Source organism: Pseudophryne corroboree, unplaced genomic scaffold (genome assembly GCF_028390025.1).
Source record: "Pseudophryne corroboree isolate aPseCor3 unplaced genomic scaffold, aPseCor3.hap2 scaffold_271, whole genome shotgun sequence".
In the NCBI taxonomy this organism is placed as follows: domain Eukaryota; kingdom Metazoa; phylum Chordata; class Amphibia; order Anura; family Myobatrachidae; genus Pseudophryne; species Pseudophryne corroboree.
The window spans coordinates 763,805-782,376 of NW_026969372.1; the positions used below are offsets into that span (position 1 = coordinate 763,805).

The window sequence follows — 18,572 nt, forward strand, 5'->3', positions numbered from 1 at the left end:
TTTCTTTTTCTCTGCAAACCACTGCTAAATTGTGCTTCCTAGCTGTTTTTATAAAATCACTGAATCAAATCTAACTCTCATTACATCAGAGAAGGCCAGGTACCCTACACCATAACAGGGGTTTTTGAAATTTTGACTTGTCTACTTAAATATCACCAAAATCTGATCACAAGGTCAATTACGTCCCTGGGTGGGATTAAACCACCAACCTTTTGATTAATAGCTGAACACACTAACCGATTGCGCCACAGAGACACTTTGCAAAAAGAATATACTGACAAAGACTAATAAGCATTCATCTAGAACGTTTCCTAGAAAAACTTTAAAAAGTCAATAATCTGGAGAGTTTTTGTAAGATGTTTCTTCCAGCAACCAATGAAGAAACACATTGGTACTTTCGCATGATGAGTGAGTGCTTCAGGATCTCTTGCACTTACATGTGCAGCAGAGTACTGCAATGGAAGCATGCTGGGCCCATAACCCAGAGGTAGGCAGATTGAAACTATCCTTTGCTATATGCATTTTTTTTTGTTCATTAAAGTAATCCAAAACTGGGATTGATATTTTAGCTTTTATTTTTACTTAAAGTACAATAACTTTTACCATTTTAATTTGTTTTAATAGTATATTGACAGTATTGTTTTCTTTCAAAAATCCACTTAATTTTCTTTACCCTATTATTAAAATGGTAATTGACAAAAACAAACTACATTGTCACCAGAAGAGCAATACAAAATGTACAAGTGATATATTAAAATCATCTTTCCAGCTTGAATTTCAATGATGCATTGGGGCAATGATTTTGTGAGAAACATCTTTACCCTTAAATAAAGATTTTCTTAATTCCTTACCTGTGTGCTAATTAGATATCACCTTGTTTTCACATTAAACAGACTTCCACATGAGAAAGCAGCAAGGAAGCAGTGGCGTTAATGTTTCCTGGTGTCAACCTGTATTATTTCAGTAGATATTGAAATGAGGATGCATCTTGCTGCCTTTCCAATGAAGCAAGTTTAATTTAGTAATAGGTGAAAAACCATCCCTACAAATATGTTAATCAGATACTTGGCTTTGTGGACACTTTTCAGAGAACAAATTTGTTATCATAAAAATAAAGCCAGAAAATGAAGAGCTGTTTAATCACTCAATTGTATTTTTCTGCCAGCATTTTTCTTTTTCTCTGCAACCCACTGCTAAATTGTGCTTCCTAGCTGTTTTTTTATAAAATCACTTAATCAAATCTAACTCTGATTACATCAGAGAAGGCCAGGTACCCTACACTATAAGAGGGGGTTTGCAATTTTGACTTGTCTACTTAAATATCACCAAAATCTGATCACAAGGTCAATTACGTCCCTGGGTGGGATTGAACCACCAACCTTTTGATTAATAGCTGAACACACTAACCGATTGCGCCACAGAGACACTTTGCAAAAAGCATATACTGACAAAGACTAATAAGCATTCATCTAGAACGTTTCCTAGAAAAACTTTAAAAAGTCAATAATCTGGAGAGTTTTTGTAAGATGTTTCTTCCAGCAACCAATGAAGAAACACATTGGTACTTTCGCATGATGAGTGAGTGCTTCAGGATCTCTTGCACTTACATGTGCAGCAGAGTACTGCAATGGAAGCATGCTGGGCCCATAACCCAGAGGTAGGCAGATTGAAACTATCCTTTGCTATATGCATTTTTTTTTTGTTCATTAAAGTAATCCAAAACTGGGATTGATATTTTAGCTTTTATTTTTACTTAAAGTACAATAACTTTTACCATTTTAATTTGTTTTAATAGTATATTGACAGTATTGTTTTCTTTCAAAAATCCACTTAATTTTCTTTACCCTATTATTAAAATGGTAATTGACAAAAACAAACTACATTGTCACCAGAAGAGCAATACAAAATGTACAAGTGATATATTAAAATCATCTTTCCAGCTTGAATTTCAATGATGCATTGGGGCAATGATTTTGTGAGAAACATCTTTACCCTTAAATAAAGATTTTCTTAATTCCTTACCTGTGTGCTAATTAGATATCACCTTGTTTTCACATTAAACAGACTTCCACATGAGAAAGCAGCAAGGATGCAGTGGCGTTAATGTTTCCTGGTGTCAACCTGTATTATTTCAGTAGATATTGAAATGAGGATGCATCTTGCTGCCTTTCCAATGAAGCAAGTTTAATTTAGTAATAGGTGAAAAACCATCCCTACAAATATGTTAATCAGATACTTGGCTTTGTGGACACTTTTCAGAGAACAAATTAGTTAGCATAAAAATAAAGCCAGAAAATGAAGAGCTGTTTAATCACTCAATTGGATTTTTCTGCCAGCATATTTCTTTTTCTCTGCAACCCACTGCTAAATTGTGCTTCCTAGCTGTTTTTATAAAATCACTGAATCAAATCTAACTCTGATTACATCAGAGAAGGCCAGGTACCCTACACCATAACAGGGGGTTTGAAATTTTGACTTGTCTGCTTAAAGATCACCAAAATCTGATAACAAGGTCAATTAAGTCCCTGGGTGGGATTGAACCACCAACCTTTTGGTTAATAGCCTTACACACTAACTGATTGCGCCACAGCAACACTTTGCAAAAGTACTTACTGACAAAGGCTAATAAGCATTCATCTAGAACGATTCCTAGAAACATTTTAAAAAGTCAATAATGTGGAGAGTTTTTGTAAGATGTTTCTTCCATCAACCAATGAAGAAACACATTGGTACTTTCCCATGATGAGTGAGTGCTTCAGGATCTCTTGCACTTACATGTGCAGCAGAGTACTGTAATGGAAGCATGCTGGGTCCATAACCCAGAGGTAGGCAGATTGAAACTATCCTCTGCTATATGCATTTTTTTTTGTTCATTAAAGTAATCCAAAACTGGGATTGATATTTTAGCTTTTATTTTTACTTAAAGTACAATAACTTTTACCATTTTAATTTGTTTTAATAGTATATTGACAGTATTGTTTTCTTTCAAAAATCCAATTAATTTTCTTTACCCGATTATTAAAATGGTAACTGACAAAAACAAACTACATTGTCACCAGAAGAGCAATACAAAATGTACAAGTGATATATTAAAATCATCTTTCCAGCTTGAATTTCAATGATGCATTGGGGCAACGATTTTGTGAGAAACATCTTCACCCTTAAATAAAGATTTTCTTAATTCCTTACCTGTGTGCTAATTAGATATCACCTTGTTTTCACATTAAACAGACTTCCACATGAGAAAGCAGCAAGGATGCAGTGGCGTTAATGTTTCCTGGTGTCAACCTGTATTATTTCAGTAGATATTGAAATGAGGATGCATCTTGCTGCCTTTCCAATGAAGCAAGTTTAATTTAGTAATAGGTGAAAAACCATCCCTACAAAGGTGTTAATCAGAGACTTGGCTTTGTGGACACTTTTCAGAGAACAAATTTGTTATCATAAAAATAAAGCCAGAAAATGAAGAGCTGTTTAATCACTCAATTGTATTTTTCTGCCAGCATTTTTCTTTTTCTCTGCAACCCACTGCTAAATTGTGCTTCCTAGCTGTTTTTTTATAAAATCACTTAATCAAATCTAACTCTGATTACATCAGAGAAGGCCAGGTACCCTACACCATAAGAGGGGGTTTGCAATTTTGACTTGTCTACTTAAATATCACCAAAATCTGACCACAAGGTCAATTACGTCCCTGGGTGGGATTGAACCACCAACCTTTTGATTAATAGCTGAACACACTAACCGATTGCGCCACAGAGACACTTTGCAAAAAGAATATACTGACAAAGACTAATAAGCATTCATCTAGAACGTTTCCTAGAAAAACTTTAAAAAGTCAATAATCTGGAGAGTTTTTGTAAGATGTTTCTTCCAGCAACCAATGAAGAAACACATTGGTACTTTCGCATGATGAGTGAGGGCTTCAGGATCTCTTGCACTTACATGTGCAGCAGAGTACTGCAATGGAAGCATGCTGGGCCCATAACCCAGAGGTAGGCAGATTGAAACTATCCTCTGCTACAGTATATGCATTTTTTTTTTGTTCATTAAAGTAATCCAAAACTGGGATTGATATTTTAGCTTTTATTTTTACTTAAAGTACAATAACTTTTACCATTTTAATTTGTTTTAATAGTATATTGACAGTATTGTTTTCTTTCAAAAATCCACTTAATTTTCTTTACCCTATTATTAAAATGGTAATTGACAAAAACAAACTACATTGTCACCAGAAGAGCAATACAAAATGTACAAGTGATATATTAAAATCATCTTTCCAGCTTGAATTTCAATGATGCATTGGGGCAATGATTTTGTGAGAAACATCTTTACCCTTAAATAAAGATTTTCTTAATTCCTTACCTGTGTGCTAATTAGATATCACCTTGTTTTCACATTAAACAGACTTCCACATGAGAAAGCAGCAAGGATGCAGTGGCGTTAATGTTTCCTGGTGTCAACCTGTATTATTTCAGTAGATATTGAAATGAGGATGCATCTTGCTGCCTTTCCAATGAAGCAAGTTTAATTTAGTAATAGGTGAAAAACCATCCCTACAAATATGTTAATCAGATACTTGGCTTTGTGGACACTTTTCAGAGAACAAATTAGTTAGCATAAAAATAAAGCCAGAAAATGAAGAGCTGTTTAATCACTCAATTGGATTTTTCTGCCAGCATATTTCTTTTTCTCTGCAACCCACTGCTAAATTGTGCTTCCTAGCTGTTTTTATAAAATCACTGAATCAAATCTAACTCTGATTACATCAGAGAAGGCCAGGTACCCTACACCATAACAGGGGGTTTGAAATTTTGACTTGTCTGCTTAAAGATCACCAAAATCTGATAACAAGGTCAATTAAGTCCCTGGGTGGGATTGAACCACCAACCTTTTGGTTAATAGCCTTACACACTAACTGATTGCGCCACAGCGACACTTTGCAAAAGTACTTACTGACAAAGGCTAATAAGCATTCATCTAGAACGATTCCTAGAAACATTTTAAAAAGTCAATAATGTGGAGAGTTTTTGTAAGATGTTTCTTCCATCAACCAATGAAGAAACACATTGGTACTTTCCCATGATGAGTGAGTGCTTCAGGATCTCTTGCACTTACATGTGCAGCAGAGTACTGTAATGGAAGCATGCTGGGTCCATAACCCAGAGGTAGGCAGATTGAAACTATCCTCTGCTATATGCATTTTTTTTGTTCATTAAAGTAATCCAAAACTGGGATTGATATTTTAGCTTTTATTTTTACTTAAAGTACAATAACTTTTACCATTTTAATTTGTTTTAATAGTATATTGACAGTATTGTTTTCTTTCAAAAATCCAATTAATTTTCTTTACCCGATTATTAAAATGGTAACTGACAAAAACAAACTACATTGTCACCAGAAGAGCAATACAAAATGTACAAGTGATATATTAAAATCATCTTTCCAGCTTGAATTTCAATGATGCATTGGGGCAACGATTTTGTGAGAAACATCTTCACCCTTAAATAAAGATTTTCTTAATTCCTTACCTGTGTGCTAATTAGATATCACCTTGTTTTCACATTAAACAGACTTCCACATGAGAAAGCAGCAAGGATGCAGTGGCGTTAATGTTTCCTGGTGTCAACCTGTATTATTTCAGTAGATATTGAAATGAGGATGCATCTTGCTGCCTTTCCAATGAAGCAAGTTTAATTTAGTAATAGGTGAAAAACCATCCCTACAAAGGTGTTAATCAGAGACTTGGCTTTGTGGACACTTTTCAGAGAACAAATTTGTTAGCATAAAAATAAAGCCAGAAAATGAAGAGCTGTTTAATCACTCAATTGGATTTTTTTGATAGCATATTTCTTTTTCTCTGCAACCCACTGCTAAATTGTGCTTCCTAGCTGTTTTTATAAAATCACTGAATCAAATCTAACTCTGATTACATCAGAGAAGGCCAGGTACCCTACACCATAACAGGGGTTTTCGAAATTTTGACTTGTCTACTTAAAGATCAACAAAATCTGATAACAAGGTCAATTATGTCCCTGGGTGGGATTGAACCACCAACCTTTTGGTTAATAGCTGTACACACTAACTGATTGCGCCACAGCGACACTTTGAAAAAGTACATACTGACAAAGGCTAATAAGCATTCATCTAGAACGTTTCCTATAAAAACTTTAAATAGTCAATAATCTGGAGAGTTTTTGTAAGATGTTTCTTCCATCAACCAATGAAGAAACACATTGGTACTTTCCCATGATGAGTGAGTGCTTCAGGATCTCTTGAACTTACATGTGCAGCAGAGTACTGTTATGAAAGCATGCTGGGTCCATAACCCAGAGGTAGGCAGATTGAAACTATCCTCTGCTATATGCATTTTTTTTTTGTTAATTAAAGTAATCCAAAACTGGGATTGATATTTTTGCTCTTTTATTTTTACTTAAAGTACAATAACTTTTACCATTTTAATTTGTTTTAATAGTATATTGACAGTATTGTTTTCTTTCAAAAATCCAATTACTTTTCTTTACCCGATTATTAAAATGGTAATTGACAAAAACAAACTACATTGTCACCAGAAGAGCAATACAAAATGTACAAGTGATATATTAAAATCATCTTTCCAGCTTGAATTTCAATGATGCATTGGGGCAACGATTTTGTGAGAAACATCTTCACCCTTAAATAAAGATTTTCTTAATTCCTTACCTGTGTGCTAATTAGATATCACTTTGTTTTCACATTAAACAGACTTCCACATGAGAAAACAGCAAAGATGCAGTGGCGTTAATGTTTCCTGGTGTCAACCTGTATTATTTCCGTAGATATTGAAATGAGGATGCATCTTGCTGCCTTTCCAATGAAGCAAGTTTAATTTAGTAATAGGTGAAAAACCATCCCTACAAAGATGTTAATCAGATACTTGGCTTTGTGGACACTTTTCAGAGAACAAATTTGTTATCATAAAAATAAAGCCAGAAAATGAAGAGCTGTTTAATCACTCAATTGGATTTTTCTGCCAGCATTTTTCTTTTTCTCTGCAACCCACTGCTAAATTGTGCTTCCTAGCTGTTTTTTTTATAAAATCACTTAATCAAATCTAACTCTGATTACATCAGAGAAGGCCAGGTACCCTACACCATAAGAGGGGTTTTGCAATTTTGACTTGTCTACTTAAATATTACCAAAATCTGATCACAAGGTCAATTACGTCCCTGGGTGGGATTGAACCACCAACCTTCTGATTAATAGCTGAACACACTAACCGATTGCGCCACAGAGACACTTTGCAAAAAATACATACTGACAAAGACTAATAAGCATTCATCTAGAACGTTTCCTAGAAAAACTTTAAAAAGTCAATAATCTGGAGAGTTTTTGTAAGATGTTTCTTCCAGCAACCAATGAAGAAACACATTGGTACTTTCGCATGATGAGTGAGTGCTTCAGGATCTCTTGCACTTACATGTGCAGCAGAGTACTGCACTGGAAGCATGCTGGGCCCATAACCCAGAGGTAGGCAGATTGAAACTATCCTTTGCTATATGCATTTTTTTTTGTTCATTAAAGTAATCCAAAACTGGGATTGATATTTTAGCTTTTATTTTTACTTAAAGTACAATAACTTTTACCATTTTAATTTGTTTTAATAGTATATTGACAGTATTGTTTTCTTTCAAAAATCCAATTAATTTTCTTTACCCGATTTTTAAAATGGTAATTGACAAAAACAAACTACATTGTCACCAGAAGAGCAATACAAAATGTACAAGTGATATATTAAAATCATCTTTCCAGCTTGAATTTCAATGATGCATTGGGGCAACGATTTTGTGAGAAACATCTTCACCCTTAAATAAAGATTTTCTTAATTCCTTACCTGTGTGCTAATTAGATATCACCTTGTTTTCACATTAAACAGACTTCCACATGAGAAAACAGCAAAGATGCAGTGGCGTTAATGTTTCCTGGTGTCAACCTGTATTATTTCCGTAGATATTGAAATGAGGATGCATCTTGCTGCCTTTCCAATGAAGCAAGTTTAATTTAGTAATAGGTGAAAAACCATCCCTACAAAAATGTTAATCAGATACTTGGCTTTGTGGACACTTTTCAGAGAACAAATTTGTTATCATAAAAATAAAGCCAGAAAATGAAGAGCTGTTTAATCACTCAATTGGATTTTTCTGCCAGCATTTTTCTTTTTCTCTGCAACCCACTGCTAAATTGTGCTTCCTAGCTGTTTTTTTTATAAAATCACTTAATCAAATCTAACTCTGATTACATCAGAGAAGGCCAGGTACCCTACACCATAAGAGGGGGTTTGCAATTTTGACTTGTCTACTTAAATATCACCAAAATCTGATCACAAGGTCAATTATGTCCCTGGGTGGGATTGAACCACCAACTTTTTGATTAATAGCTGAACACACTAACCAATTGCGCCACAGAGACACTTTGCAAAAAGTACATACTGACAAAGACTAATAAGCATTCATCTAGAACGTTTCCTAAAAAAACTTTAAAAAGTCAATAATCTGGAGAGTTTTTGTAAGATGTTTCTTCCAGCAACCAACGAAGAAACACATTGGTACTTTCGCATGATGAGTGAGTGCTTCAGGATCTCTTGCACTTACATGTGCAGCAGAGTACTGCAATGGAAGCATGCTGGGCCCATAACCCAGAGGTAGGCAGATTGAAACTATCCTTTGCTATATGCATTTTTTTTTGTTCATTAAAGTAATCCAAAACTGGGATTGATATTTTAGCTTTTATTTTTACTTAAAGTACAATAACTTTTACCATTTTAATTTGTTTTAATAGTATATTGACAGTATTGTTTTCTTTCAAAAATCCAATTAATTTTCTTTACCCGATTATTAAAATGGTAATTGACAAAAACAAACTACATTGTCACCAGAAGAGCAATACAAAATGTACAAGTGATACATTAAAATCATCTTTCCAGCTTGAATTTCAATGATGCATTGGGGCAACGATAATGTGAGAAACATCTTCACCCTTAAATAAAGATTTTCTTAATTCCTTACCTGTGTGCTAATTAGATATCACCTTGTTTTCACATTAAACAGACTTCCACATGAGAAAGCAGCAAGGATACAGTGGCGTTAATGTTTCCTGGTGTCAACCTGTATTATTTCAGTAGATATTGAAATGAGGATGCATCTTGCTGCCTTTCCAATGAAGCAAGTTTAATTTAGTAATAGATGAAAAACCATCCCTACAAATATGTTAATCAGATACTTGGCTTTGTGGACACTTTTCAGAGAACAAATTAGTTAGCATAAAAATAAAGCCAGAAAATGAAGAGCTGTTTAATCACTCAATTGGATTTTTCTGAAGGCATATTTCTTTTTCTCTGCAACCCACTGCTAAATTGTGCTTCCTAGCTGTTTTTATAAAATCACTGAATCAAATCTAACTACATCAGAGAAGGCCAGGTACCCTACACCATAACAGGGGGTTTGAAATTTTGACTTGTCTACTTAAAGATCACCAAAATCTGATAACAAGGTCAATTAAGTCCCTGGGTGGGATTGAACCACCAACCTTTTGGTTAATAGCCTTACACACTAACTGATTGCGCCACAGCGACACTTTGCAAAAGTACATACTGACAAAGGCTAATAAGCATTCATCTAGAACGATTCCTAGAAACATTTTAAAAAGTCAATAATGTGGAGAGTTTTTGTAAGATGTTTCTTCCATCAACCAATGAAGAAACACATTGGTACTTTCCCATGATGAGTGAGTGCTTCAGGATCTTTTGCACTTACATGTGCAGCAGAGTACTGTAATGGAAGCATGCTGGGTCCATAACCCAGAGGTAGGCAGATTGAAACTATCCTCTGCTATATGCATTTTTTTTTTTGTTAATTAACGTAATCCAAAACTGGGATTGATATTTTTGCTCTTTTATTTTTACTTAAAGTACAATAACTTTTACCATTTTAATTTGTTTTAATAGTATATTGACAGTATTGTTTTCTTTCAAAAATCCACTTAATTTTCTTTACCCGATTATTAAAATGGTAATTGACAAAAACAAACTACATTGTCACCAGAAGAGCAATACAAAATGTACAAGTGATATATTAAAATCATCTTTCCAGCTTGAATTTCAATGATGCATTGGGGCAACGATTTTGCGAGAAACATCTTCACCCTTAAATAAAGATTTTCTTAATTCCTTACCTGTGTGCTAATTAGATATCACCTTGTTTTCACATTAAACAGACTTCCACATGAGAAAACAGTAAAGATGCAGTGGCGTTAATGTTTCCTGGTGTCAACCTGTATTATTTCCGTAGATATTGAAATGAGGATGCATCTTGCTGCCTTTCCAATGAAGCAAGTTTAATTTAGTAATAGGTGAAAAACCATCCCTACAAAGATGTTAATCAGATACTTGGCTTTGTGGACACTTTTCAGAGAACAAATTTGTTATCATAAAAATAAAGCCAGAAAATGAAGAGCTGTTTAATCACTCAATTGGATTTTTCTGCGAGCATTATTCTTTTTCTCTGCAACCCACTGCTAAATTGTGCTTCCTAGCTGTTTTTTTATAAAATCACTTAATCAAATCTAACTCTGATTACATCAGAGAAGGCCAGGTACCCTACACCATAACAGGGGGTTTGCAATTTTGACTTGTCTACTTAAATATCACCAAAATCTGATCACAAGGTCAATTATGTCCCTGGGAGGGATTGAACCACCAACCTTTTGATTAATAGCTGAACACACTAACCGATTGCGCCACAGAGACACTTTGCAAAAAGTACATACTGACAAAGACTAATAAGCATTCATCTAGAACGTTTCCTAGAAAAACTTTAAAAAATCAATAATCTGGAGAGTTTTTGTAAGATGTTTCTTCCAGCAACCAATGAAGAAACACATTGGTACTTTCGCATGATGAGTGAGTGCTTCAGGATCTCTTGCACTTACATGTGCAGCAGAGTACTGCAATGAAAGCATGCTGGGCCCATAACCCAGAGGTAGGCAGATTGAAACTATCCTTTGCTATATGCATTTTTTTTTTGTTCATTAAAGTAATCCAAAACTGGGATTGATATTTTAGCTTTTATTTTTACTTAAAGTACAATAACTTTTACCATTTTAATTTGTTTTAATAGTATATTGACAGTATTGTTTTCTTTCAAAAATCCACTTAATTTTCTTTACCCTATTATTAAAATGGAAATTGACAAAAACAAACTACATTGTCACCAGAAGAGCAATACAAAATGTACAAGTGATATATTAAAATCATCTTTCCAGCTTGAATTTCAATGATGCATTGGGGCAACGATTTTGTGAGAAACATCTTCACCCTTAAATAAAGATTTTCTTAATTCCTTACCTGTGTGCTAATTAGATATCACCTTGTTTTCACATTAAACAGACTTCCACATGAGAAAGCAGCAAGGATGCAGTGGCGTTAATGTTTCCTGGTGTCAACCTGTATTATTTCAGTAGATATTGAAATGAGGATGCATCTTGCTGCCTTTCCAATGAAGCAAGTTTAATTTAGTAATAGGTGAAAAACCATCCCTACAAATATGTTAATCAGATACTTGGCTTTGTGGACACTTTTCAGAGAACAAATTAGTTAGCATAAAAATAAAGCCAGAAAATGAAGAGCTGTTTAATCACTCAATTGGATTTTTCTGCCAGCATATTTCTTTTTCTCTGCAACCCACTGCTAAATTGTGCTTCCTAGCTGTTTTTATAAAATCACTGAATCAAATCTAACTCTGATTACATCAGAGAAGGCCAGGTACCCTACACCATAACAGGGGGTTTGAAATTTTGACTTGTCTACTTAAAGATCACCAAAATCTGATAACAAGATCAATTAAGTCCCTGGGTGGGATTGAACCACCAACTTTTTGGTTAATAGCCTTACACACTAACTGATTGCGCCACAGTGACACTTTGCAAAAGTACTTACTGACAAAGGCTAATAAGCATTCATCTAGAACGATTCCTAGAAACATTTTAAAAAGTCAATAATGTGGAGAGTTTTTGTAAGATGTTTCTTCCATCAACCAATGAAGAAACACATTGGTACTTTCCCATGATGAGTGAGTGCTTCAGGATCTCTTGCACTTACATGTGCAGCAGAGTACTGTAATGGAAGCATGCTGGGTCCATAACCCAGAGGTAGGCAGATTGAAACTATCCTCTGCTATATGCATTTTTTTTTGTTAATTAAAGTAATCCAAAACTGGGATTGATATTTTTGCTCTTTTATTTTTACTTAAAGTACATTAACTTTTACCATTTTAATTTGTTTTAATAGTATATTGACAGTATTGTTTTCTTTCAAAAATCCAATTAATTTTCTTTACCCGATTATTAAAATGGTAATTGACAAAAGCAAACTACATTGTCACCAGAAGAGCAATACAAAATGTACAAGTGATATATTAAAATCATCTTTCCAGCTTGAATTTCAATGATGCATTGGGGCAACGATTTTGTGAGAAACATCTTCACCCTTAAATAAAGATTTTCTTAATTCCTTACCTGTGTGCTAATTAGATATCACCTTGTTTTCACATTAAACAGACTTCCACATGAGAAAGCAGCAAGGATGCAGTGGCGTTAATGTTTCCTGGTGTCAACCTGTATTATTTCAGTAGATATTGAAATGAGGATGCATCTTGCTGCCTTTCCAATGAAGCAAGTTTAATTTAGTAATAGGTGAAAAACCATCCCTACAAAGATGTTAATTAGATACTTGGCTTTGTGGACACTTTTCAGAGAACAAATTTGTTAGCATAAAAATAAAGCCAGAAAATGAAGAGCTGTTTAATCACTCAATTGGATTTTTTTGCCAGCATATTTCTTTTTCTCTGCAACCCACTGCTAAATTGTGCTTCCTAGCTGTTTTTATAAAATCACTGAATCAAATCTAACTCTGATTACATCAGAGAAGGCCAGGTACCCTACACCATAACAGGGGTTTTTGAAATTTTGACTTGTCTACTTAAAGATCAACAAAATCTGATAACAAGGTCAATTACGTCCCTGGGTGGGATTGAACCACCAACCTTTTGATTAATAGCCGTACACACTTACTGATTGCGCCACAGCGACACTTTGCAAAAGTACTTACTGACAAAGGCTAATAAGCATTCATCTAGAATGTTTCCTAGAAAAACTTTAAAAAGTCAATAATCTGGAGAGTTTTTGTAAGATGTTTCTTCCATCAACCAACGAAGAAACACATTGGTACTTTCCCATGATGAGTGAGTGCTTCAGGATCTCTTGCACTTACATGTGCAGCAGAGTACTGCATTGGAAACATGCTGGGCCCATAACCCAGAGGTAGGCAGAATGAAACTATCCTCTGCTATATGCATTTTTTATTGTTAATTAAAGTAATCCAAAACTGGGATTGATATTTTTGCTCTTTTATTTTTACTTAAAGTACAATAACTTTTACCATTTTAATTTGTTTTAGTAGTATATTGACAGTATTGTTTTCTTTCAAAAATCCACTTAATTTTCTTTACCCTATTATTATAATGGTAATTGACAAAAACAAACTACATTGTCACCAGAAGAGCAATACAAAATGTACAAGTGATATATTAAAATCATCTTTCCAGCTTGAATTTCAATGATGCATTGGGGCAACGATTTTGTGAGAAACATTTTCACCCTTAAATAAAGATTTTCTTAATTCCTTACCTGTGTGCTAATTAGATATCACCTTGTTTTCACATTAAACAGACTTCCACATGAGAAAACAGCAAAGATGCAGTGGCGTTAATGTTTCCTGGTGTCAACCTGTATTATTTCCGTAGATATTGAAATGAGGATGCATCTTGCTGCCTTTCCAATGAAGCAAGTTTAATTTAGTAATAGGTTAAAAACCATCCCTACAAAGATGTTAATCAGACACTTGGCTTTGTGGACACTTTTCAGAGAACAAATTAGTTAGCATAAAAATAAAGCCAGAAAATGAAGAGCTGTTTAATCACTCAATTGGATTTTTCTGCCAGCATATTTCTTTTTCTCTGCAACCCACTGCTAAATTGTGCTTCCTAGCTGTTTTTTTATAAAATCACTTAATCAAATCTAACTCTGATTACATCAGAGAAGGCCAGGTACCCTACACCATAAGAGGGGGTTTGAAATTTTGACTTGTCTACTTAAAGATCACCAAAATCTGATAACAAGGTCAATTACATCCCTGGGTGGTATTGAACCACCAACCCTTTGATTAATAACCAAACACACTAACCGATTGCGCCACAGAGACACTTTGCAAACTTACATACTGACAAAGGCTAATAAGCATTCATCTAGAACGTTTCCTAGAAAAACTTTAAAAAGTCAATAATCTGGAGAGTTTTTGTAAAATGTTTCTTCCATCAACCAACGAAGAAACACATTGGTACTTTCCCATGATGAGTGAGTGCTTCAGGATCTCTTGCACTTACATGTGCAGCAGAGTACTGCATTGGAAACATGCTGGGCCCATAACCCAGAGGTAGGCAGATTGAAACTATCCTCTGCTATATGCATTTTTTATTGTTAATTAAAGTAATCCAAAACTGGGATTGATATTTTTGCTCTTTTATTTTTACTTAAAGTACAATAACTTTTACCATTTTAATTTGTTTTAATAGTATATTGACAGTATTGTTTTCTTTCAAAAATCCACTTAATTTTCTTTACCCTATTATTATAATGGTAATTGACAAAAACAAACTACATTGTCACCAGAAGAGCAATACAAAATGTACAAGTGATATATTAAAATCATCTTTCCAGCTTGAATTTCAATGATGCATTGGGGCAACGATTTTGTGAGAAACACCTTCACCCTTAAATAAAGATTTTCTTAATTCCTTACCTGTGTGCTAATTAGATATCACCTTGTTTTCACATTAAACAGACTTCCACATGCGAAAGCAGCAAGGATGCAGTGGCGTTAATGTTTCCTGGTGTCAACCTGTATTATTTCAGTAGACATTGAAATGAGGATGCATCTTGCTGCCTTTCCAATGAAGCAAGTTTAATTTAGTAATAGGTGAAAAACCATCCCTACAAAGATGTTAATCAGAGACTTGGCTTTGTGGACACTTTTCAGAGAACAAATTTGTTAGCATAAAAATAAAGCCAGAAAATGAAGAGCTGTTTAATCACTCAATTGGATTTTTTTGCCAGCATATTTCTTTTTCTCTGCAACTCACTGCTAAATTGTGCTTCCTAGCTGTTTTTATAAAATCACTAAATCAAATCTAACTCTGATTACATCAGAGAAGGCCAGGTACCCTACACCATAACAGGGGGTTTGAAATTTTGACTTGTCTACTTAAAGATCACCAAAATCTGATAACAAGGTCAATTAAGTCCCTGGGTGGGATTGAACCACCAACCTTTTGGTTAATAGCCTCACACACTAACTGATTGCGCCACAGTGACACTTTGCAAAAGTACTTACTGACAAAGACTAATACGCATTCATCTAGAACGATTCCTAGAAACATTTTAAAAAGTCAATAATGTGGAGAGTTTTTGTAAGATGTTTCTTCCATCAACCAATGAAGAAACACATTGGTACTTTCCCATGATGAGTGAGTGCTTCAGGATCTCTTGCACTTACATGTGCAGCAGAGTACTGTAATGGAAGCATGCTGGGTCCATAACCCAGAGGTAGGCAGATTGAAACTATCCTCTGCTATATGCATTTTTTTTGTTAATTAAAGTAATCCAAAACTGGGATTGATATTTTTGCTCTTTTATTTTTACTTAAAGTACAATAACTTTTACCATTTTAATTTGTTTTAATAGTATATTGACAGTATTGTTTTCTTTCAAAAATCCAATTAATTTTCTTTACCCGATTATTAAAATGGTAATTGACAAAAGCAAACTACATTGTCACCAGAAGAGCAATACAAAATGTACAAGTGATATATTAAAATCATCTTTCCAGCTTGAATTTCAATGATGCATTGGGGCAACGATTTTGTGAGAAAAATCTTCACCCTTAAATAAAGATTTTCTTAATTCCTTACCTGTGTGCTAATTAGATATCACCTTGTTTTCACATTAAACAGACTTCCACATGAGAAAGCAGCAAGGATGCAGTGGCGTTAATGTTTCCTGGTGTCAACCTGTATTATTTCAGTAGATATTGAAATGAGGATGCATCTTGCTGCCTTTCCAATGAAGCAAGTTTAATTTAGTAATAGGTGAAAAACCATCCCTACAAAGATGTTAATCAGATACTTGGCTTTGTGGACACTTTTCAGAGAACAAATTTGTTAGCATAAAAATAAAGCCAGAAAATGAAGAGCTGTTTAATCACTCAATTGGATTTTTTTGCCAGCATATTTCTTTTTCTCTGCAACCCACTGCTAAATTGTGCTTCCTAGCTGTTTTTATAAAATCACTGAATCAAATCTAACTCTGATTACATCAGAGAAGGCCAGGTACCCTACACCATAACAGGGGGTTTGAAATTTTGACTTGTCTACTTAAAGATCACCAAAATCTGATAACAAGGTCAATTACGTCCCTGGGTGGGATTGAACCACCAACCTTTTGGTTAATAACCATACACACAGACTGATTGCGCCACAGCGACACTTTGCAAAAGTACATACTGACAAATGCTAATAAGCATTCATCTAGAACGTTTCCTAGAAACATTTTAAAAAGTCAATAATGTGGAGAGTTTTTGTAAGATGTTTCTTCCATCAACCAATGAAGAAACACATTGGAACTTTCCCATGATAAGTGAGTGCTTCAGGACCTCTTGCACTTACTTGTGCAGCAGAGTACTGTAATGGAAGCATGCTGGGTCCATAACCCAGAGGTAGGCAGATTGAAACTATCCTCTGCTATATGCATTTTTTTTTGTTAATTAAAGTAATCCAAAACTGGGATTGATATTTTTGCTCTTTTATTTTTACTTAAAGTACAATAACTTTTACCATTTTAATTTGTTTTAATAGTATATTGACAGTATTGTTTTCTTTCAAAAATCCAATTAATTTTCTTTACCCGATTATTAAAATGGTAATTGACAAAAACAAACTACATTGTCACCAGAAGAGCAATACAAAATGTACAAGTGATATATTAAAATCATCTTTCCAGCTTGAATTTCAATGATGCATTGGGGCAACGATTTTGTGAGAAACATCTTCACCCTTTAATAAAGATTTTCTTAATTCCTTACCTGTGTGCTAATTAGATATCACCTTGTTTTCACATTAAACAGACTTCCACATGAGAAAGCAGCAAGGATGCAGTGGCGTTAATGTTTCCTGGTGTCAACCTGTATTATTTCAGTAGATATTGAAATGAGGATGCATCTTGCTGCCTTTCCAATGAAGCAAGTTTAATTTAGTAATAGGTGAAAAACCATCCAAGAGCTGTTTAATCACTCAATTGGATTTTTTTGCCAGCATATTTCTTTTTCTCTGCAACCCACTGCTAAATTGTGCTTCCTAGCTGTTTTTATAAAATCACTGAATCAAATCTAACTCTGATTACATCAGAGAAGTCTAAATACCTAACACCATAACAGGGGGTTTGAAATTTTGACTTGTCTACTTAAAGATCACCAAAATCTGATAACAAAGTCAATTACATCCCTGGGTGGGATTGAACCACCAACCTTTTGGTTAATAGCCATACACACTAACTGATTGCGCCACAGCGACACTTTGCAAAATTACATACTGACAAAGGCTAATAAACAATCATCTAGAACGTTTCCTAGAAAAACTTTAAAAAGTCAATAATCTGGAGTGTTTTTGTAAGATGTTTCTGCCATCAACCAATGAAGAAACACATTGGTACTTTCCCATGATGAGTGAGTGCTTCAGGATCTCTTGCACTTACATGTGCAGCAGAGTACTGCAATGGAAGCATGCTGGGCCCATAACCCAGAGGTAGAAAGATTGAAACTATCCTCTGCTATATGCATTTTTTTTGTTAATTAAAGTAATCCAAAACTGGGATTGATATTTTTGCTCTTTTATTTTTACTTAAAGTACAATAACTTTTACCATTTTAATTTGTTTTAATAGTATATTGACAGTATTGTTTTCTTTCAAAAATTCACTTAATTTTCTTTTCTGTGTGCTAATTAGATATCACCTTGTTTTCACATTAAATAGACTTCCACATGAGAAAGCAGCAAGGATGCAGTGGCGTTAATGTTTCCTGGTGGTAGTGGGGTACTGTGTTTGTGCTTTCCTCTGGTCAGCTCTGGTAAAAGTCAGATTTCTTTGTCTCAGATCTTCCTCTAGCCTTGTTCTTCTTTCGAGAGTTCCCTTGTGCTGCCTCAGTTGGATCTCCTTCACTTGACAGGGGGGTACCCGAGCAGCGACCCTCCCCAGCACTAGCCCAACTCCTACTTACCTGCCAGGTGAGATACTATGATCAGGAAGGTGCTTCTCCCAGGGAAAGGCTCACCCATTGCACTCTGGGTGTGCTGCTCCTGCGATTTCCCCAAATGTGGGAAACTTGACTGCATAATTTGTGTTTCCCCTGGTCGGCTCTCGTATAATTCAGAT

General features: G+C 34.7%; 1 non-coding gene across 1 annotated transcript; it reads left to right on the forward strand.

Moving 5' to 3' along the window:
- Positions 1–18,409: 18,409 nt before the first annotated feature.
- LOC135013499 (U1 spliceosomal RNA) lies at positions 18,410–18,572 on the forward strand. The gene has a single exon (XR_010212172.1). It is a non-coding gene; the product is annotated as a U1 spliceosomal RNA (small nuclear RNA).